Raw genomic sequence first — 24,365 nt, 5'->3', positions numbered from 1 at the left:
ACTGCTAGAGAAGGTGAGCATTTTTTCATATATTTGTTGATTGTATGGCCTCCTCTGAGAAGTGTCTGTTTAGGTCTTTGGCTCATTTGTTGATTGGGTTATTTGTTTTCTTATTGTTTAATTTTTTGAGTTCTTTGTATACTCTGGATATTAGGGCTCTATCTGAAGTGTGAGGAGGAAAAATTTGTTCCCATGATGTAGGCTCCCTATTTACCTCTCTTATTGTTTCTCTTGCTGAGAAAAAACTTTTCAGTTTAAGTAAGTCCCATTTATTGATTCTTATTATTAACTCTAGTGCTATAGGTGTCCTGTTAAGGAATTTGGAACCCGACCCCACAATATGTAGATCGGAGCCAACTTTTTCCTCTATCAAGCACAGAGTCTCTGATTTGATATCTAGCTCCTTGATCCACTTTCAGTTAACTTTTGTGCATGGCGAGAGGAGGGGATTCAGATTCATTTTGTTGCAAATGGATTTCCAGTTTTTCCAGCACCATTTGTTGAAGATGCTATCGTTCCTCCATTGCATGCTTTTAGCTCCTTTATCAAATATAAGATAGTTGTAGCTTTGTGGATTAGTCTCTGTGTCCTCTATTCTGTACCATTGGTCCACCCGCCTGTTTTGGTACCAGTACCATGCTGTCTTTGTTACTATTGCTCTGTAATATAGTTTGAAATCTGGTATCGCTATACCGCCTGATTCACTCTTCCTGCTTAGAATTGCTTTTGCTATTCTGGGTCTTTTATTTTTCCTTATGAATTTCATGGTTGCTTTATCTATTTCTACAAGAAATGCCGTTGGGATTTTGATTGGGATTGCATTAATCCTATAAAGAACTTTTGGTAATATCGCCATTTTGATGATGTTAGTTCTGCCTATCCATGAACAGGGTATATTTTTCCATCTTCTAAAATCTTCTTCTACTTCTCTCTTTAGGGTTTTGTAGTTTTCATTGTATAGATCTTTCACCTCTTTTGTTAGGTTGATTTCCAAGTATTTTATTTTCTTTGAGGATATCGTGAATGGAGTGTTTTTCCTCATTTCCATTTCAGAAGTTTTGTCGTTGATATACAGAAATGCCTTTGATTTATGCGTGTTAATTTAATATCCTGCCACTTTGCTGAATTCATTTATTAGTTCTAGTAGTTTTTTTGTGGACCCTTTTGGTTCTTCTAGGTATAGAATCATGTCGTCCGCAAATAGTGATAGTTTAAGTTCTTCTTTTCCTATTTTTATGACTTTAATTTCTTTTGTCTTTCTAATTGCTCTGGCCAGTGTTTCGAGAACTATATTGAATAGAAGTGGTGATAGAGGGCATCCCTGTCTTGTTCCAGATTTTAGGGGGAATGCCTCTAATTTTTCTGTATTGAGAATGATGCTAGCCTGAGGCTTGGCATAAATAGCTTTTACAATGTCGAGGTAAGATCCTGTTATCCCTAGTTTTTCTAGTGTTTTGAACATAAAGGGATGCTGTACTTTGTCAAAAGCTTTTTCTGCATCTATTGAGATGATTATATGGTTCTTATCTTTAAGTCGATTGATGTGGTGAATAACATTTATTGATTTCTGTATATTGAACCATCCTTGCATCCCAGGGATGAATCCTACTTGATCATGGTGTACAATTTTTTTGATGTGCCTTTGTATCCGATTCACCAGAATTTTATTGAGGAGTTTTGCATCTAGGTTCATCAGAGATATTGGTCTGTAGTTTTCTTTCTTTGAGGTGTCTTTGTCTGGTTTCGGAATCAGGGTGATGTTGGCCTCATAGAATGAATTTGGCAGAGCTCCCTCTTTTTCTATTTCCTGAAATAACTTGAAAAGTATTGGTATTAATTCTTCTTTAAAGGTTTTGTAAAACTCCGCTGTATACCCATCCAGTCCTGGGCTTTTCTTGGTTGGAAGTCTTTTGATTGCTTCTTCTATTTCATCTATTGATATTGGTCTGTTTATATACAACTTAAGGAATTTATCAATGTCTTCACTATCCTCTATTTGATTGGAATATAGGTTTTCAAAATAATTTCTAATTGTCTTCTGTATTTCTGTTGTGTCTGTTGTAATATTGCCTTTTTCATCCCGTATGTTAGTAATTTGAGTTCTCTCTCCTCTTCGTTAGCATGGCTAGGGGTCTGTCAATCTTATTTATTTTTTCAAAGAACTAACTTTTATTTTTGTTAATTTTTTCAATAGTTTCTTTTGTTTCAATTTCGTTGATTCCGAAACCAGACATATGATTTGCCCAGACTGAGTCTTCTGTATTTTTGTTGTGCCTTCTGCTACATTTGCTGTTGTTTTGCTCTTCCTTTTCTAGGGTTTTGAGATGGAGTGTGAGCTCATTTATTTGTTGGTTTTTCCTTTTTTTGAGGTATGACCTCCAGGCGATGAATTTCCCTCTTAAAACTGCTTTCATTGTATCCCATAGATTCCGATATGTTGTGTCTGTGTTTTCATTTATCTCTAAGAATTTTTTTATTTCCTTCTTTATGTCTTCTGTAACCCATTGATCATTCAGTAACATATTGTTCATTTTCCATGTGATGTAGGATTTTTCCTTCCTTCTTTTATCACTGATTTCCATTTTCATTGCATTATGATAAGATAAAATGCATGGTATTATCTCCACCCCTGTAAATTTACTGAGGGATTCCCTATGACATAATATATGGTCTATTTTTGAGAAGGATCCATGTGCTGTTGAAATAAAAGTATAGCCACTTGATGTTGGATGATATATTCTATATATGTCAGTTAAGTCTAGGTTGTTGATTGTGATATTGAGTTCTGTAGTTTCTTTATTCAACTTTTGTTTGGAAGATCTATCCAATGGTGAGAGAGGTGTGTTGAAGTCACCCATAATTATTGTATTGTGGTCTATTTGATTCTTGAACTTGAGGAGAATTTCTTTCATGAACGTCACATCCCCATTATTTGGTGCATAAATATTGATGATTGTTATGTCTTGTTGGTGAATGGTTCCTTTTAACAGTATATAATGACCTTCCTTATCCCTTTTGATTAATTTAGTCTTGAAGTCGATTTTATTCGATATGAGGATGGCCACACCTGCCTGCTTGCGAGGACCCTGTGCATGGTATATTTTTTCCCAACCTTTCACCTTCAGCCTGTGTATGTCTTTTTCAATCAGATGCGTCTCCTGGAGGCAGCATATTGTTGGGTTTGTTTTTTTAATCCATGTTACCAGCCTATGTTGCTTTATTGGAGAGTTTAAGCCATTAACGTTTAGAGTTACTATTGATGTATGGTTTGTACTTCCAGCCATGTTTGATTGTTTATCTTCTTTTAGTTTGTTTCTCCTAGCTTAGCTTTCCCCCCGCCCTCTGGCTTTATAGAGTCATTTCCCACTGATGGTTTTGGTTATTGTTTTTCATTTCTTCCTCATGTAATGTTTTGCTCAAGATGCTTTGCAATGCTGGTTTTCTGGCTACAAATTCTTTTAGCTTTTGTTTATCCTGAAAGATTTTTATTTTGTTGTCGTACCTGAAGCTTAATTTTGCTGGATACAAAATTCTTGGTTGGCAACCATTGTCTTTCAGTGTTTGAAATACGTTGTTCCAGGATCTTCTCGCTTTCAGTGTCTGTGATGAGAAATCCGTTGTTAACCTTATTGGTTTACCCCTAAATGTAATCTGCCTCTTTTCTCTTATAGCTTTTAATATTTTCTCTTTGTTCTGTATGTTGGATATCTTCATAACAATGTGTCTTGGCGTTGGTCTACTGTGATTTTGTGTGCTCGGTGTCCTGTATGCATCTACAATTTGTATATCTGTTTCCTTTTTTATTTCTGGAAAGTTTTCTGTAATTATTTCATTCAGCAGGTTACTCATTCCCTTGGTATTAATCTCTGTGCCTTCTTCTATCCCGATGACTCGTAAATTTGGTTTTTTTATATTATCCCAAATCTCTTAGATGTTTTTCTCATGATTTTTTACCAGCCTATCTGAGTTGGCTAGACTCCTTTCAAGATGATATATTTTGTCTTCATTATCTGACGTTCTGGCTTCTACTTGCTCCACTCTGTTGGTGATACTCTCGATTGAGTTTTTAATTTGGTTTATCGATTCCTTCATTTCTAGAATTACAGTTTGATTTTTTTAATAATCTCTATTTCCTGATAAAGATGCTTAACTTCTTCTTTTATCTGTTTCTGTAATTCACTTTCAATGTGATCTTTAAGATTCTTTTCCATCTGTCTAAGGTGTTCCTTGAGTTCTTTATATGGCCATTTTCCTGATGACTCTAAGTCCTCCTGAATATTTAGGCTGTCCTTCATTGTTTGTACTCCTTTTCTTCCTTGCTTTTTTATGCTCATGTTACTTCTTGTTCTGTTTGACTGCTGAGTTACTGTTTACTCTAATAAATTTATTTGATGAATCCGCTGTTGATTAAGTATTCAGCTTCTTTGCCGGTAGCGGAGTGAAAGAGGCAGCAGATGGGCGCAGAGCACCTGCGGCTCTGAACAGAAAAGCGTCTCTCTTTCAATCTCTTTGTTTTTTCTGCTGCTTGGCAAGGTGATCCACTACAGATTAATGGTGAAAGGAGCTCTAACACGCTGCGTGAAATCTCGATTAAAGCCACTGCACAGAGCCCCACGTTCAGCACTTCAGCAACCCCTGTACGCAGCAGCCATCTTTCCTCGGCAAGTACACTTTAGACATGAGTATTTTAGTGTGCTCAGCTACTGTGAAATGGTGGCTGTAAGATACAGCCCATGACTTTCACTTATGATACCCCTGAGGTTGGCCTTCTCCTTTAACTAGCACCCAATCATATCTTGAACATGAAACCAAAAATTCAAGTGAAATGTGAATCAGTGTGGCTGCCTGTTGTGCTCATAAAAACAGTTTTTCTTGGGCATCTGTGTGTCTCCTTGCATCTTCAGAGCTCTGATTGTTTTTGTTTGGACGAGTTGTTTTGTGCATGGCTCTTTGTTATATACCATTATTTGTTGTGAAACACCTTTAACTGTGTGGCTATTTTCTAAGCAGTTGTTTGGCGAGTAGAATTTTATGGCACTGTTACATACTTTGGGTAATGAAAGCATAGTGATATGGCTTCAGTGAATTGTAAATTTGCAAAGATCTAATCATTTTCTTTTGAAAATTATGACTTTTATTTCTGTCTTCAAATGCAGACATTTTCCTTCAAAAATCTATCTGGTTATTTTAATTATTTTCCATGTGACGATCTCTTACTGACTGAGTAATACCCATTTGTAACCAATTCATACAGTTTAGACTTAAGCAGAAGGATAAATAATCACATTTTGGGTCTTCTCTATAATTTTTAGAGACATTCTAAGTGCTGCACTGTTTTGTGTTTTAATTGACTGTAGTATCTCCAGGAATAAAACCAAACTTTTTCTTTGTTCATTAATCATCTGTGTATTGCTATCATTGTTGAATTATTGTTCTAGTTGAGATCAGAAAACAGATTAATAATACATGGTTAAAAAATTAATGACTAATTGTGTTGTAACATATAGTTTTGCACCATCCATGTACAAATTTTATATCTCTGTATTTTAAAATATTTTAGCATCACATCTTAGGACTTATAATCAGGCTGTGAATGAATTCTAATTTAAATTTTCACATGCATAATTTGATGAAAACCTACTATAGGAAAGAGGTGGATTTCATGGAGCTGTATCTTGCTTTCGGATGCTAATATTTCTTAGGAATAAAACACTGTCAAATAGCTTAAGGGAAAAGTATATGAGTTTTTAGGGTGAGAAAAAATCTTATTTAAGCAGTTTTGATGATACCCAGGAGTGATATTCAAAGTATTTTAAAACTGTTTTGGAATAAGTACCAGTGAATCAGAATGGCTGGCAGCCACAGTGCTAGAGGTTGGGTGGTCTGAGTGATTTGTGTGGGGTTTATGGAGAACCCCTGGATTGTTTCAGTGATGTACACAAAGAGAGATTGTTATTTTCCCCTGTAACAATCATTTTAATAATGAGAGCATTTTCTGGTTATATTTGATCCATGGATGCTGCTGGGACTCATAAAATAATCATCTTTCAGACTCCCTGGATGCTCATATCATCTCTCCTTGATCTTCGTATGTCTTCTTCAAACTTCTTATGGTATTGTGATTGTGAATCCTTTTGAAAAGCCAAGTGACATCTCAGTTAATGAATTTTGCACAGTACATTCTCTGAAACGAAAATTCCCCATTTCCTAGAGTAAAATGTGTCAGAAAGGTAATACTAATCTTTTTATTTGGAGAGGGTACCAGATTTTAAACTCAAGCACACTCAACCACTGAGCCACATCCCCAGCCCTAGTTTGCCTATTTTTTAGAGACAGGGTCTCACTGAGTTTCTTTGTACCTCACTTTTTCCTGAAGCTGGTTTTGAACTCACAGTACTTCTGTCTTAGCCTCCTGAGCTGCTGGGATGAGAGTCATGCACCACCACACTTAGCTTACCATTTTCTAAATATAGGATGTTACTGATTTCCTACAAAGCAATGCTTGCATTTTGCAAAGAAAAAATGTTCAGTATTAGAATTTTGGTAGGAAATGAAAGTATAAGTTGTATAAAAGTGTACAAATAGCTGTTTCTAAACTCTGGAAATGCCCAAGAAGTGCATGGGATCTGCATGTGTCATCATCATCGATGGTGATCTAGAGAATGATGATATGAATGATGCAAAATTTTCTCAAATTTAAATAAGTTTTAAGACATGTGTCCATGTCACAGAGTGCAAAGTCACAAAGTTAATTGCCCCAGAATTCATTTTTTAGCTAGGTGTGGTTAAGTAGCTTATTGCTATTTGATATGCTATCAATGTTTCTTTTCCATTTCAAAATCCTATAATCTTTCAAAAAATGATTTTTAAGAATTAACACTTTTTTTCCTAGTTAACAATGGTTAAAGGAAAATGGGAATGAATAGAATAGCATTTGAAGTCTGATCTGTCTGTCTATTTAATTATGAAAATAACTCTATTAATAAAAATTATTATTAGTATTACTAAAGTATGATTGAGCTGCATGTTCTGATGAGAAAAAGGCTTATGACATTGATATGAAAGTAGTTTGATTAGCTACTCTCATTTAGTGACTTTTATATCCAAACAGAAACAGCTCTGGAAGGTAAAGAGGAATCTGCAACCTGTTTATTTTATTTATTTATTTATTTATTTGTATATTTATTTCTTTATTTATGTATTTATTTATTTATTTCGTGTGTGTGTGTGTATGTGTGTGTGTGTGTGTGTGTATTTTACTTTATGGCTAACTTCTTCTATTGAGGTATGGAACTGAAGACACTTGGTTTGAGTCACTAAACTGTTGCTTTTTAGCTGTATGTTTTGACCAATAATCTCTCTGAAACTTAGTATGATCTGTGTTGCTATAATTGAATATCATTCTTGGTAAGTGACAGAGAAAAGTTATTTATTTAGCTCTTGGTTCTGGAAGTTCAAGAACATGGCACTGACATCTGTTGAGTCCTACTGGTTCATAAGGTGGTAGAAGATAACACTTGGTGCTATGGTTTCAATCTGAAATGTCCCCTTAATGGCTTATATTTGTTTTGTTTTGTTTTGAGGCAGGGTTTCACTAAATTGTTTAGGGCCTGGCTAAATTGCTTTGGCTGACCTTTAATTTGTGATACTCCTGCCTCTGCCTCTTAAATGGCTAGGATTACATGTCATGGATTTGATGCCATGCCCAGTGATAATTTGATTCTGACACAGGTATATACATAATGAAATATTCACAACAAACTGATTAACATTCATAACCTCACTTAATTACATTTGTCAAAAAATTTTTAAACTTTCATACCCTATCAAACAGGATAAGTGTTTTATTTTACATTGATATAGCTCTGACCACAGAATTATAATCATTCTAATCATACATAAATTTCCCATGTATTTAGAGACATTAAGAAAAGCAATGACTTCTAGTGAGTTATTTTCTTCAATTATTAGCATTGGCTTATTAACAATTACGCAAAACTAGCAAGAAAAAATATATTTGAATGTCTTATATTTACATCACACAATGAACCCTTTATCTAATCAAAAATATAATTCACCTTCAGAGGCTAAGTCCATTTCAAAGAGTCATATCGTATTCTTCTCTTTTCTATACATTTATAATAACTAACCTACTTAGAAGATTTTATATCCTGTGAGAAATCAAAAGAAAATAACACCTGAAAAAAAGATTTTGAAGACTCTTAATTAGTAGTCTAGAAATACTGACATGAAAACCATCTCAAGTTTTAAGCTTCTTCTTTCTAGAAACATTACATTGTAAGGGACCTATGAAACTTAGGAGTAAGAGACCACAAGAGACTGTCTTATGCAACAGCAGAAGGGTGGGTTTATTTGGAGACCAGCATGTGAGGGCTCTCTCTATAGCAAAGAGAGATATAGCCCTGAGAACAGCTTGAGAAGGGCTAATATACTTTTCTTGGAGAGAGCAGGGAGGAAAGTTCATTGATGGGTCAGGGCGAGTGGGCAGTTTGCCTGCAACCGAGTGAAGGAGTGCATCCTGCAGTTTGGCAGTTGGGGAAAGCACATTCTGAAAACAAGATTTCAACAGTGTTTTGTTAAGCATATAGAAAAACAGAGTGTCAAGTACCTATTTTATTAACCATTCAACATATGATGTATTTTTTGAAAGTAACTTGTCACAACTTATTTGTACTCATGTTAGCAACTCTTCTAAAATTGCTGTTAAAATAACATAACAGGAGAGTTTTCCTATAGAGATAATTTATATTACTTTTATAGTAAGTGTCAATAGGGTTGGAAATGAAGCACAGTGGCAGAGGGCTTGCCTAGTATGTACATGGCCTTGGAGTTTAACCCTGAAAACTAAAGAAAAGAGAAGGGAGAAAAAAGGATAGGAGAAAAAAATAGAGGGTGCAGGAGGGGAGAGAGAAGAATAATAAATTAAAACAAAATGTACTAGTTCTTTAAAATTTTTTATAGAGCTTTAGAATTATAGTGACATCAAACTAGATTATGTTATGACTGTACAGAATGGCACATAAAAATTCTGCCTTGGCCTGGCCTAAACCAAACCAATGGGTAGGTGATTTGGAGAGGACTCCTCTTTGCTTGATTGGGTCAGGCTTGAACCTGTGATGCACAACATAGTAAAGGAGTCAACAAAACTTCCCTAGCAGGCAGCGTGATTTTGTTAGGGCCCTGGGTGCCAATTACCAGAACTACTTACCCATGCCTACAGTTACCCTCCCACCCACCTTCACAATGGTCTGCTCAGTTGCCTGGTGCAGGTTTATTCCTGAACAAAGACCTGAGTGTTCACAGCCTGTTTTGGAATGGCTGATCCTGGAGGAAATAGTCAAAATAGTCTTAGAATAATGGAGGGGTAATGGCTGCCATTCATTCAAATTTGGTGGTAGTCCCAGAGGAAGTAATCAGGATTGTGGTCTGCCTAGTGTGAATATTTGGAAACACACACTAGTCCTTAAGGCTGTCAATGGGAGTTGTTGATATTTAAAGCTATTGGATTTTATGTTTTTCTCTTGTTTTTGTGGAGAAGTTATTAGTCTGTGAGAAGCAGGTGTTAGAAAAGAAAATAAAGCTTCCTCTAAAACTTTCTGCATTACTTCGAGAAAATTGTGAAATTTTTGAAAAAGCATTGTTCAAAAAGAGTATGAAGGCTTACAAAGGAAAGGTTAATAAAATAGGTACTTGTAACTCTGTTTTTCTATATGCTTAACAAAACACTGTTGAAATCTTGTTCCCAGGATGTGTTGTCCTCAACTGTGAACTGTTTGCTAATCTTGTTCCCAGAATGTACTGTCCCCAACTGCCAAACTGCAGGATGCACTCCCTCACTTGGTTGCAGGCAAACTGCCCACTCACCCAGACCCCTCAATGAACTTCCCTCCCTGCCCTCTCCAAGAAAAGTATATAAGCTCTGCTCAAGCTATTCTCAGGGCTCTAGCTCTCTTTGCTAAGGTGAGCTCTGAGACCCAGCAAGCTGGTTCCCAAATAAACTCTTTTGCTGTTGCTTGAGGCAGTCTCTTGGTTTTCTCTTCCTCTGACATATTGCCGGTCCCTTACATTTGGTGCCTTGGCCGGGAACTGTGCATCGCTTGACAGGGAGACCTCAACAAGACTCCTTTAGGGAGGTAAGTAAGGCGCCTTTTTTTTCTTCTTCTTCCTCTCCTCCTTTTTCTCCTACTTGTTTTTACTTTGCAAGGGCTCAGAGTCTGGTTTTTGGGTCAGCAAAGAGCGTAAGCTCTCAGAGCCTTCTGGTTTTTGGCTCAGTGAAGAGCGTGAGCTCTCAGAGCCTTCTGATTTTTGGGTTTGGGTTGGCAGAGTGTTGTTGCTAGTGGAGAGCATAAGCTCCCCCTGATGGTGATAAACAGACATGTTCAGAAGCTACAGGCCATGTCTTTCAAGGGACGCTTTGAAAGACTCTGGGGGGGATGGAGGTGCCCCCATCTGGGAGGGATGGAAGTGCCCTCATCTAGTATATTCTGCTGCCAACCCATCTGGTCTTGCCGGCAATTCTTTCTCTCAGGTTGAATTCACTGTCTGTTTTTAATTTTTGCCTCTGAACTTGTGTTACACATTCACTGTTTACTGGTGTCCATGTTTGTGTCACGTTTGTATTGTCTCTGTGTTTGTTCAAGTAACTTTCATTATGGGAAAGAGTCATTCCACGCCTCTGTCCTTGACCCTTGATCACTGGACTGAAGTCTGCTTAAGAGCTCAGAATCTTTCTTTTTCAGTAAAACACCGCACCTGGCAGACTCTCTGTGCCTCAGAATGGCCCAACTTTAGAATTGGATGGCCTCCAGAAGGATCTTTCTACTTCCCACTAATTTAAAAAGTCAGAGATATTATCTTTGTCTTTCATCTGGGGCCACATAGCCATCCAGATCAACAGCCATATATCTTAACTTGGCAGGACCTCTATGAATCTCCTCCTCCATGGGTGAAGTCTTTTCTTGTCCCTGCCCCCACTCCTACTTCTTCCCCCACGATTCTGTCTCTCAAACCCTCTGCTCCTCCTCCTCCTCCACACTCTATTCTCCCTAAATCTCAAGATTTGACTCTACTTAACTCTCCTCCCCCTCCTTATTCCCTGCCCGCTTCTCCCAACCCCCAACACCCTCTAAGTAATTTCCTTGCTGCTGACTCAGCCTCTCAACCATTGGAGGAAGCTGAGCCGGCCCAGTACCCTACAGATGACTCCCCCATGGCACACACAACCCCTCCTTGCCTGAAAGAAACAGGCCCAGCTAAAAGAACTCAAAGAACCCGCCGACGTTTTCACACCAGCCTACTTGGGATAGCTGCCAACAACTCCTAGGGACTCTCTTCATGACAGAGGAACAAAAAAGAATCTTTCTGGAAGCTAAAAAAAAAAATCCTCAGACCAGATGGGCAAACGACACAACTTCCCCTTGAACCAACCCAACTGGGACCCAACACCTTTGAAGGTAGAGATTATCTATTCACTTATCACTGCACTCTAATAGCAGGTCTTTGAGCAGCCACTAAATAACCAACTAATTTGTTCAAGGTAAGAGAGATTATTCAAAGGCCTGATAAATTTTTCTCTATGTTTCTAGTGAGAATTATGGAGACATATAGGAGATATACTCCTTTGGATCCTCAGGCAGAGGATCAAAAGGCATCTGTCATGATGCCCTTTATTAGGCAAGCCGCCCTAGATATTAAAAGAAAGTTACAATGCTTAGATAGATTACAAGATATGACTTTGAGAGATTTAGTCAGAGAAGCTGAGAAGGTATATTATAAGAGAGAAACTGAGGAAAAGAAGGAACAAAAGAGGGAGAAAGAAAGGGAGCAAAGGGAGGATGAAAGAAGCAAAAGATAGACTGAGGCACTGACTAATGTCTGGTCACAACAACAAATAGGCCAGAAGTTAAGAGACAGGAAGACAGAAAGGGATACCTGGGTCCACGCCAAAAGCCACCTCTGTCTCAGATCAATATGTCTACTGTACAGAAAAAGGACACTGGGCTAAAGAGTGCCCTAGAAAGAAACTGCCATGCCAGTCAGCCGTTTTAACTCTGGAGGATGACTATAAATGTCAGGGCTCAGATTCCCTCCCTGAGCTCAGGATAACTTTTGAAGTGGAGGGGACCCCAGTAAACTTTTAAATGGATACAGGGGCAATATACTCAGCCATTAAGGCCCCATTGGGCCCTCTAAAAACTAAAAGGTCTCTAGTTCAAGGGGCTAATGGCAGTAAATATCGGGCTTGGACAACTAAGAGGACCATGGACCTGGAAAAAGGAAAAGCCCATCACTCCTCTCAAGTGATCCCAGAATGTCCAGCCCCATTGATGGGTAGAAATCTGCTCACCAAACTCCGGGCCAAAATAACTTTTAACCCTGAAGTCCCCAAAATTAAATTTCTAAATCTTTCTGTAAAAACCCCTATACTCATGGCTTTACCTATGTCAGTAGAAGATGAACATCAACTTTTTACATTCCCCAAGACTGATCAAACAGGTAAGCTATCCCAAAAATGAATAACAGATTACCCAGATGTCTGGCCAGAAACTGCTAGGTTAGGCCTAGCCTTAAAACAACCTCCAATAATGGTGGAGTTAAAAACCTCAGCCTCCCCAATTAATATTAAACAATATCCTCTGAGCAAAGAAGCTAAAGATGGGATAAGGCCCCATATTCAGAAATATTTGGACTTAGGGGTCCTAAGGCCCTGTCAATCAGCCTGGAACACTCCCCTGCTACCAGTAAAAAGGCCAAAAACTGGGGGCTATCGCCCCATTCAAGACCTAAGAGAGACCAACAACAGAGTGTAGGACATTCACTCCACAGTTCCTAACCAGTACAATCTGCTTAACACCCTGAACCCTGAGCGAAAATGGTATACTGTCCTGGACTTAAAAGATGCTTTCTTTTACTTGCCTCTGCATAAAGATAGTCAGTTGCTGTTTTCTTTTGAGTGGGTAGTCCCAGAAACTGGGACATCTGGTCAATTAACTTGGACCAGACACCAACAGGGGTTCAAAAACTCCCCAACTCTCTTTGATGAAGCCCTCCACAGAGATATCAACAACTTCAGAACTATGCACCCTGAAGTCACCCTGCTTCAATATGTGGATGACCTGCTACTGACAGCCAACACCAAGGAAAACTGTGAGTCTGGGACCCAAGCACTATTATCCGAGCTTCTGCCAAAAACGCCCAAATTTGTTAGCAAGAAGTAATCTTCCTGGACTATTCCCTTAGGGGCGATAAGTGATGGCTCACTGAGCCAAGAAAACAAACCATTGTGCAGATACCACCCCCATATAACAAGTGAGCAAATAAAGAGGCTAAATTGGCAGCCCTAAATGGAGTAACCATGTTAACATTTTCCACACCGGGAGAACATAAGGACACTGACACTGAACTCCTCGACTTTACTGAGCCCATGAAAGAAAATAACTGAATGGGTAACAAAAGCCTGTTGGGTCTATCAATTTGTTAATGCTTACCCTTCCAAGCTCCCTGTAGGAAGGCACCTTCGAGGGACCAGACCAGGACAATTTTGAAAAGTGGACTTTACTGAAATTAAGCCAGCAAGGAATGGACTTAAATATCTCCTAATCTTTGTAGAGACATTTTCAGGATGGATTGAAGACTTCCCTCCCTCCACCCCACACACAAAGAAACGGCACAAATGGTGATCAAGAGGATCCTGGAAGATATTTTTTCAAGATATGGCCTGCCTAAGGTAATAGGGTCTGATAATGGACCAACGTTCATGGCCCAGGTAAGTCAAGGGTTAACCATACCCTGGGGATTAATTAGAGGTTACATTGCACTCATTGACCCCAGAGCTCAGGACAAGTAAAAAAATAAATAAAACCATTAAAGAGACCTTGAAGAAATTAAGCTTAGAGACTGGCATAAATGTTTGGACTATGCTCCTGCCTTATGCACTGTTTTGTACAAAAAATATACTCCCTCTGTTTCTTTGTGTAACTTCACCCCCTATAAAATTCTCTATGGTGCCCCTCCTCCAGTAAGGGACCTAACCCTAACTCTAGGACCTAACAATCCCTTCCACACCCCCTTGCTTGACAGACTTAAAGCTCTTGAAAGAACCCAGCAATACCTGTGGAAACAGCTGGCCACTGCCTATCAATCTGGGGATGAAGGGACTCCACGCCGGTATCAAGTGGGAGACTTCATCTATGTAAGAAAACATCAGGTGTCATCTCTAAAACCCCGCTGGATAGGATCATACCAGGTGTTACTTTTAACACCTACAGTGGTAAAAGTAGATAGAATCACTTCCTAGATCCATGCCTCTCATCTCAAGCCTGTGCCCTGTCCAGACTCTGGCTGAAAATTGGAAAAGACTGATAAGCCACTCAAACTATGTATTCACCATGTAGATAGGGCTATAGATTCTCCCCTTGACCACCATTAGTCCTAACCCTCATCAGCTCATTCAGCAGCAATGGCTGATCATAAATCCTACTGGACAGGAAGTAGGGTCTATCTCGAATACAGCCCCCTTAGGGACATGGTGGCCATCTCTCCACCCAGACATTTTTCAGTTGGCTATAGGTCTTTTTTATTGGGTATCCCTGATGAAGAGGATCCCACTAAAATTCCATTAAATCCCTTCCATACCATAGATAATAGAAACAAACATTAGAGATGTAGGAACAGGAGAACTACATGCAGGTTGGCTAACCTAGATTACTATGTTTGTTTGGTGGACTATCAAAGACACAAAAAGTCACGGCTGTGTGGGGGGAAAAACTGACTTCTTCTGTAAGTCATAAGGATGTAAACCTACAAGGGCTACCTGATGGAACCCAAACCTCTGCCAGTTCTCAGACCATTGCCCCCCTTGCTGAAGTAACAGGTACTGAGGTATCTCTTCACCCATTCACTTCTCTCTTCTCCTGTCAGTGCCCATACCGGGTCCCACCATGTCCTCTTACCAGCTAACCCAAAGCTCAAACCAGCTGAGGAGAGCCCTCAGACCCCTATCCACGATGTAATGAAAATGGCCTTTAAAGTTGCTTTATCATTAGTAAAAACAGGTTACTAAAAATTTAAAGTCCCTCACAAGCTTTTTGGGATACTAACTCCAGTCTTTTCCTCTGTTCTACCTGTTCTACTACTCAAGTTTTTGTTGCTAAGAAAATCCCAAACCCCTTTCCCATCATTCTTTTACATCTCTCCTTCCTCATTCTCAGATCCATGGAGCTGCTCTCAGAACCGCCTTCCCCGTCATCCCTCTCTATACCAGGGCCACAGAAAAGTCTTAACTAGTCTTCTCCAGAAGTCTTCACTACGGCTGACTTTAGGACTTTCAGAAAAAGAGTCCCTATAAAAAAGTTCAGTACAGATAAACTTCCTTATTTCATGTTGCCCTGTTCTACTTGGCCACTGGCTGGAAAAATCAGCACTCCTAACCTAGACACCCCCTTACTAATTTTTCACAGAATATGTGAACAAGGCCTCTGGCCTTGAGCTGGGGCTTCACAGAGATGGTTACATTTCTAAGATAAAAAATTTAGTAACTGGGCTCTATGGTAACAGCTGTCAAGGGAAAAAAAACGAAAGAAAAAATTCTCCCCGTCTCAGGTGTCCTTGAAATGTTAACTTGCCCAGAACAGAGGAAAAACCAAAAACAAAAACTGCTTTTTGTGAACTTCTGCAGACTGTGAACTTCCAAGCCCCTTCCCATACATGCTGAGTACAAAATTCTAAAACTACCCAAACTTGGGGTTCAAGGGATTAATTGATTACAACAGAAGCAATGCCCTCTGAATCCAGTTGCAACCAAATAGAACTGTTTTTCTTTCTTCAGTGCTATCTTAGGTGCCTGCCTTATCCGTCCCTACAACAGTATAATTCTATATACTTAAACATTATTTATGTTTTCATAAAATGGTTAACAGATGTGATTAATTATGTAATGGTTCAGATGTTTTCCAGAGTGCTCTATCATGAGGCAGGTTCATTTAAAGATCAAATAGGGGGGCATACAACCCGCTTCCACCGAGAACTTGTATCCCTCACTTTAGCCATCTTATTAGGAATGGGAATTGCTGAAGGGGTGGGCACAGGGACCACTGCCCTGGTCCGTGGTACACAACAAATGACCCAATTAGAAACAGCAATAGACCCAAACTTAAAAATATTAGAAACCTCCATCACAGCTTTGCAGGAATCTTTAACCTCTCTCTCTGAAGTTGTTTTACAGAACAGGCGAGGGTTTATGAGAGAAGAGGGCCTTTGTGCTACATTGAGGAAAAAAATGTTGTTTTTATCCCGATCATACTGGAGTTGTAAAAAAATCTATGAGTAAATTAAAAAGACGCCTTAAACAGCATCAACGAGAGAGAGAAAAACCCAAAAAGGGTGATATGAGTCTTGGTTCACACAGTCCCCCTAGTTAACTACACTTTTATCAGCCCTGGCCTGTCCTCTAATAATTCTTATATTGTGGCTAACTCTAGGACCCTGTTTGCTCAATCTTGTAGTTTTCTTTCTTCAATTCCAAATTGGACAAGTCAGACTTATAATAATTAGACAACAATATACCCTACTAGCAGACACAGAATGCGACACCCCTCAATGATCACTTTTATGATTAAAAGTAGCCAGAAGAAGAATTAAAAAAATAAAAGTTTAATAAAATAGGTACTTGTAACTCTGTTTTTCTATATGCTTAACAAAACACTGTTGAAATCTTGTTCCCAGGATGTGTTGTCCCCAACTGTGAACTGTTTGCTAATCTTGTTCCCAGAATGTGCTGTCCCCAACTGCCAAACTGCAGGATGCACTCCCTCACTTGGTTGCAGGCAAACTGCCCACTTGCCCTGACCCCTCAATAAACTTTCCTCCCTGCCCTCTCCAAGAAAATTATATAAGATCTGCTCAAGCTGTTCTCAGGGCTCTAGCTCTCTTTGCTAAGGTAAGCTCTCGGCCCCAGCAAGCTGGTCCCCAAATAAACCCTTTTGCTTTTGCATGAGGCAGTCTCTTGGTAGTCTCTTCCTCTGATGTTTCGCCGGTCCCTTACAGTCTCCTTTAAAGGATGACTTTTCGGTGAAGGAGTAAATAGAAGCAAAAAATTTGGAGGCAATTCATGAAAACCTGGATAGGTTAGTATCTAAACTTGAGGAAGAAATATTCTCTCTTGAAAAAGATTTTAAAGAAGAGAAATGTAAACAACCTCAACTAGATGAATTGAGGATGATCTATAAAAAATATTAAGTACCTAGAAGATTAATAAAAATCTCTTAGATCACAGATGCCTGGAGCTAAAACAACTTTGAGCCTATTTCAAATGAATGAAGAGGAATTTAAGGAAGCAAAACAAGAGGTTTCGAATGAAAATTTCCAACTTTACAAAAGTCAGAAACAGCTTTTATTAGAAGTTGCGTTATGAAAAGAAAAAGTGAATGGCATTAATAAACAGAAAATGACGTTTGAACACACTAAAGTACATGGAGAACAAGTTCTAAAAGGTAAACAAAATCACATTAAGTCTCTGAACACTTTCTGCAGATAAAAGATTGGGGTTCTGGGCTTAGAAAAGACCTAACAGATGATGGTAACTTGGAATTGGAAATGAAGAGTGTTGGTGCTTACTTGGAGGATCAGCCAAAAGAAAATTTGAAGAGATGGTTTTATGCTGCTAAGTTAAAGACCTCTTTTAAAACCTTAGAAGGAGAAAGAAATTAAATTTCTTACTTTATTGTTTAAAATTAATTGAACTAAATGAAGAACTTATAGAGAATATTTAAAATTTTAAGACATAATAATCATCATTGCAGTCAAATAATACACAATTTAAAAGTGAGAATCAGAATCTGCAGCAGGAACTTAAAATCATTGCTGAACTGTATCAAGAAAATGTAATGAAACTCTAAAGAAATTAATAATAGAGGAAAATTACCAGGTATAGAAAGAGGATAAACTCTCCAAAATGTAAGAAAACATCAGTCATGCAACTGAACAGCTAGAGAACTACAGAAAGCAAGTCAAAAATCTTGAAGAAGAACTGGAGAGAACCATTTATTCTTATCGGGGACCAATTATGTACTATGAGAAAAAAAGCATATGAAAATAAGTTGGCAGCTCAGAGTGGTGAAAGATACCTCAATGATTTAAAGAAACAAAATGCCCACAACAGATAAAACTGAAAATAAATTTAAATTTAAACTAGAAGAAAAAGATCTTTAAGCACTTGATGATTCAAATTCAGCCTTTGGCAAAGAGAATTCCCCAAATGGTTCCTGACCATTGGGTCGACGACCTTCATCTGAAGTGAGAGATCCTTTTTTGGAAAAGAAATGTCCACTCAGACTTTTACCTTTGCTTCAAATGGGATGAGAAAAAAGCCCAAGAATCCTCTGGGCCCTCCTATTATCAATGAAAGAAGATAATCAGGCTATTATGTGATAAAAGATCCTCAGAGTATCTTATAACATAGGAGCACTGTCAACTCCATGGGAACAGAACCCTAAGATGATCAGGGCCCCACAAGGCAAACCAAATTCTGATCTATGTCTTTTTCTACTAAGGCAAGATGAATATTATTCCAATTATGGTTGACCATCTTGGACCAGCAGAACTCAGAAGTTTTACTATGTCAACTTTGGATAGAATGGATAGGCCAATGTCTTCAGAAATGGAATCGAGTAGAAATGATATCCAATTTGATTTTGGTGATTCCAATGTGCCGGATTCATCTGTCCCTGCTAAAAATAAAGCAACTGGCTCTGGCTTTTATTTCTCATTTTACCCTCCAATCAGAGGTCCATTGTTTCCAATCAATTCAAGAAGTCAGTTGATGAAAAGAGGACCATTTTTTTATTCTCCAGCTCCTCCAAGAAACATGTATGGAGCATCTCGAGAATATTTTCCACCGAGCCCATCACCTGCTCCATTCTCAATGTGACTGTGTTTTTTTTCTCATCTTCTCCCAAGATCTGAATTTCCTTCCTCCCTCCCTGACATTCTGAAAGTATAACTGAGTTCCCTTCAAGGTTAATTCCATCTTCAAAGGCCTGCTTCTGAAGCACAACAACAATCCTGACAATATTTTGTATCTGTTTTCAAAAGTAATGTATCTCTCATTTTTAGTATAACTAACTGCTTTTACTCAAGTGATTATACTTTTGCTCCAATTGAAGCCTAATAAAATTATATTTCTTAGAATTACATTTTGTAAATAAAGGTGGTTTAAATGTGAATTTTATTAGTTAATTATTTTCATTTTATTTTATTTAAGATAGTGTAACTTACTTTGATTAATTTACTGTTGTATAAGCAACAATTGGAATATTATATACATAATCTTGCAGTTGTGATATTTTAAAATCTAAAAAAAAAGCTTGTGCCTTGATACAATTAAATGTTCTTATTATAACTGTAGCAAATGTAAACATAACTTTATGCTTAGTGAAAGATTTTAATATATTTAAATTTATTTTAATATATTTAAATCTTATAATCAAACTAGGTAGTTTTTCAATAAAATAAGAATAGCTAGAGCATATTAAGAGTAAACAATAAAACACAAGTATGTCATATAAATAGGAAATTTCAAATATAAAATATTTCAGTTCTCAGAAAAGTTTTCAACATTAGAAACCACAAATTAAGTTCACTCAGCCCCCATTGCCTCTTATATTTATTTTATGCCCAATTATATAAAATTAAGAATTGTATTCTGCTCTGAGCTAGGTTTAATTATTTTTATTTTTGAATAGAGAGGCATGTGTTCAGGGTACAATGTGCTCATTCAATGAAGACTTGTGTAGTAGAATGGGACATTCCATGGGTTAAAATTATATTCCAATGAGTATAAAATTATGCAAAATCACAGATTGTATATGCAGGAAATTATGTGTCTTTAAATAAGTGGACTTGCCCATAGTGGCAAAAAAGAAAAATAAATGAGAAATCAAAGAAGATAAATTTTTAGATCAATAGGAAATAGCCTGATAAATTCAGAATGAGTATCATTGAAAATATGAGGAAAGAAATAAGGATGAAAAAGATGGAAATGTGTAATATGCATTTCCCAAAGTGCATTAAATTGATTTTCAAATTCTCACATAGGGGCCTGAAATTGTATACAGTGTGAACAGTTATTGACAATGGCACGAGCTTGTTGGGAATAAATGGAAAACTTCATCATTAGTGATTGAGTATTTTGATGAAAAAAACAATGAGATTTTACAGCATCTTAAAACAAAAGATAAAGTGATCTCATAGCTGTGTCTGAGTGGATGATATTCTCTATCAAAGGTCCTGGAATCTTAATGTGGCTTTGAATATGAGCAAGAAAGATGGAAGACATATTATGCTGTGAAAGAGTTTAAAGAGTTTTAAAAAAAGACATTAAATTGCATTCCAAATGAGGGGATAAAACACCTACAAAAATATGAGGAAGAAGTTTGCCTGTATATTAAGAATCTGTAACAATGTTTAAAGTAGTAGAATATAATCTCTTTGGCAGGATAATGGCAATTAGTTCAGCTTACTGTGGAGATATTTAAGGCAAGAGCCTATTGTTTTTTTAACAATGGGAAAGAAAAAGGAGAAAGTAGCTGGGCTTTAGTTGTAATTTCCAATTTATTTATTTGAGAAACCATGTTATTGAAGATTAATCCCAATTATTTTCTATTTAGTTTACTTATTTTAATGATAAAATAATAATATCAGAACAATGTGATTATCAGTATTAATTGTCTCTTCTCTGTTGAAAAATTTTAAAAACAATGAATGTTATACTACATTTTTGACATTTTTTAGAAATAAGTATTTTATTGGGCCTGGGGATGTGGCTTAAGTCGTAATGCACTCTCCTGGTATGAACAGGGCACTGGATTCCATCCTCAGCACCAAATGAAAATAAAAAAGAAATAAAAATGTTGTGTCCACCAAAAACTGAAAAATAAATAGTAAAAAAATTCTCTCTCTCTCTCTCTCTCTCTCTCTCTCTCTCTCTCTCTCTCTCTCTCTCTCTCTGTCTCTCTCTCTCTTTCTCTTTCTCTTTAAAAAATATTTTATTGTCTGGCCATCTAAAAACATTTTTCAGTTAGAATTTTATAAACATCTATATTTTTATTTTATTAATTGATTTGAATTGAATTATTTCGCTCCATTCACTCATTTAAATTTTAATCCATGAGTGACAATTTGTGTAAATGCCATTTTGATACCAAATACATAATATATAGATAGGACAGGCCTGCATATTTGGAAATTCCAGGTATAAAATCAAGTAGCTATGATGGACACTGAAGTCAAAAATTATATTAGAGTTAGTGCCAGATGAGATTGCTAAGAAGCATGAAACACCAATCTGTGGTCCAGTAATCATGAAGCTGATCTTGGAAAAACCAATTAATAGTAAAGCAGTTACAGATAAGAGAACATCAGTCATTGCAGGTAGGGTTCTTTCACAGTCTACCCCTGGAACTCTATCAAAGACCATAACAATATCTGAAAGTGGTTTTATGGAATCAATTTTTAATTCTACCAATGCAGATGCCAAATTAAATAGAAATCTCACCTTTGAAATCACCAAATAAAGCTAATAACAATTAAATAAGCTCTGCATATCATCACTGTTGGAGGAGTGAGCATATCACAATTTAAAACAGCTATTCTTCTGAAAACCGCTCCCAATTTCTCTGAAAATGCTAGCAACTGTTCAGCAGATTCAAATGCCTGGAAGGAAGTTTCATTATGTCTGATTTGATACTGCCACAACAGCCAGTATCTTAACCCAAAAAGTTAGTCATAATCACAGGACAAGCATTAAAACCTCTTTAGGAAGCAAAGCCAGTTGTTAATACAACCTCAGTGCAGATGTCAGCTCTATTGTTTCAAGCTCAGGCTATTCAACAAGCTGTCCCCAAATCCATCAATCAAGCTTCAAAAATAGTAATTTACAGCCAACAACAGCAATGGCTTGTTATGCCTTCCACCCCATTGTCACAGATCCAGCCCCAAATCACTAAAGTGCCACCAGGTACTGTCCTGGCACCAGCTTCAGGAACAGGAATTGTGGGTTATGCAGAGCTTCCAACTCAGTATAGTACTTATCTACAGGGGTCTTTATATGTGTGTATAGCAGTCAGCTCTAATTATACTGGAATTTCTGGTATCCAGACCCAGAAAAGTCTTTCATTCAATGGCATAATCTCATCAGTATCTGCCAGTCAGCCCAGAAATTCCTGGAATTGTATAAAATCACTATTAGAAATTATACTGTAATTGCTTTGTAAATGGCAAATTTTATAACAATTGCAGTTTTACTAATTGTTATAACAATTTGGAACATGGAAATGAAAGGCAAAAAGTATAAAGGAATGCATTAACAGAAATACAGATTTTAAGCCTAACATAGGAAAAGGAAATGGGGAGAAGCATATTAATATCATAGCAAGGGATGTATTTGTTAATGTCAGAATATCATTAAAAACTACTGAGTGCTGCCAGGCAAAAATAATGTGTTCTTCAATATGTAAATGTTTTGGCTGTAAGAATTTTGAAGAAATACCAGAAAAAGACATGGATGTATTTGTCAGAAAAAAACTGAATTAAGAGTATAGCAATAAATAGCATGAAGACTACATTATCTTATCAGACTTGCTTACTAGGCCAACACTAGCATTGAACAATGGAGGAGTAAAATTGCCATTTAAATTTATAACTAAGGAAGTAGTAATTGTCTTCACACCTAGGCAGATCAGACAGTCATGAAGAGAGAATCAAAGGCAGCAGAAGATTGGATTATCCTTGAGGGATTGGGACGCTGTTTGATGTGCATAATCAATCCTACAGGAAAAGCAAAAAGTGACCCTGGTTCCATAAATTGCTAACTCTTTCACAAGACTGATAAATGGTCCTATACAAAAATGTTAGGGATTCTTGACTTTTTTAAAGATAGTCAAATAATTACTTATTTTAATTTAGTTCTTTTTTAAAAGCAATATGAAATTATAATATTGAAAAAGAAGAAATAAGAAAACATTTTATATCTTAGTTAATTCTATGCCTTTTCTAGATTGGATTTTTCTTTTTAATTTTTTTCTTTACTGTATTATTTAGATTCTTAATTTCCTCAAATAGTTAAGAATCAGATGTCCTATTCTTCCATTTATATTGGCAAAGAACATTCATATATCACTATAATATAATTTATAAAGTATGGTGTTTTGTGAATTTGTTCATTTGAAACAACCAAAGCAGCATTGGTATTGGCCAGTCATTCTTTGGTTCTAAATTCACAATCAACATAGATAGAATGCCTACATAAACAAATTATGGAACATATTTGAATCACATCTTGTGTTTAGAAAAGCAATAACTTTTAGGAAAAAAATTACCTTATTAAAGCTGAATTCTGGAATATGCTATTTTTACTTTGGAAAATAAGAAGGGGAAGAAATCCCCAGGCAAATTTTTAAAATTAAGAAATAATATTTTCAAAAACACAAAATGTATTAAGGTACAATAAGTGATTTTCAGAGGAGGGAAATGGCTAACATGCTTAGGGGTCTCTCCATTATCTTACAGAGGTGGTATGTCTTTGAAACAATAAATTGTTGAAGTGATTACTGGTATTGTAAAACTTAGGTGTGTGTGAATAGAATGAAACATTAAGTAGTGGTAACAGAGATCTTCACACCAGTATTAAGTATAAAATTTGGCTTGGGTGGAGAATTGAGGAATATAGAAGCTGTAACACATGAGTTTAGGGGAACGTTTTTCATCAGTACAGTTCTCTTTGTAGCCTTGGACTAAAAAGTTTCAAACCAATAAAAGGTTCTTACTTTTTAACTTAAATGAACTGCCTAACAAAGCACTAAAAATTGTAGTGGGATTTTTTTTATAAGGCATGTTTAATATGCCATTATTTTTAGGATGTGATTTGGTAAGGTGAACATAACTGTGTTTTTATATAATTGCTAAAATAACCTAAATAATTTTCAGTAATTTAAAAACTGAATTTAAGAGCCTTTTATTAAATAGGACTCCAGATTTTATGACAAGAAAAAAATGATGTTGATATTCAGGCATTCTTTTAGGCACTTTAATCCTCAGTAATTATTAGTCTATGATCATTACTTTCCTACAAGGACTTCATGGTTTATGTATTAAGTATATATATATGAAAATTCAAAATATAGGTAATAGAAATTAAGTAATCCAGAAGAGGATTAAATTATTTATTAAAGTACCCTTTTTTTGAAATTTGGATTTATAAAATTATAGTGTAGAAACTTTAAATGTACATACAGACATTCTTAGCATCTAAATCTAGGATGTTTAAGTAAAATTTGTATAAAGGTAAATTA

General features: G+C 36.7%; 1 pseudogene; it reads left to right on the top strand.

Moving 5' to 3' along the window:
* The first annotated feature begins 12,281 nt into the window (after positions 1–12,281).
* LOC144371912 (protein lin-54 homolog) lies at positions 12,282–22,886 on the top strand (annotated as a pseudogene).
* Positions 22,887–24,365: the final 1,479 nt, after the last annotated feature.

This window comes from Ictidomys tridecemlineatus, chromosome Y, assembly GCF_052094955.1.
Source record: "Ictidomys tridecemlineatus isolate mIctTri1 chromosome Y, mIctTri1.hap1, whole genome shotgun sequence".
Taxonomy (NCBI): Eukaryota; Metazoa; Chordata; class Mammalia; order Rodentia; family Sciuridae; genus Ictidomys; species Ictidomys tridecemlineatus.
This window is presented reverse-complemented; position numbering and strand designations above follow the sequence as displayed.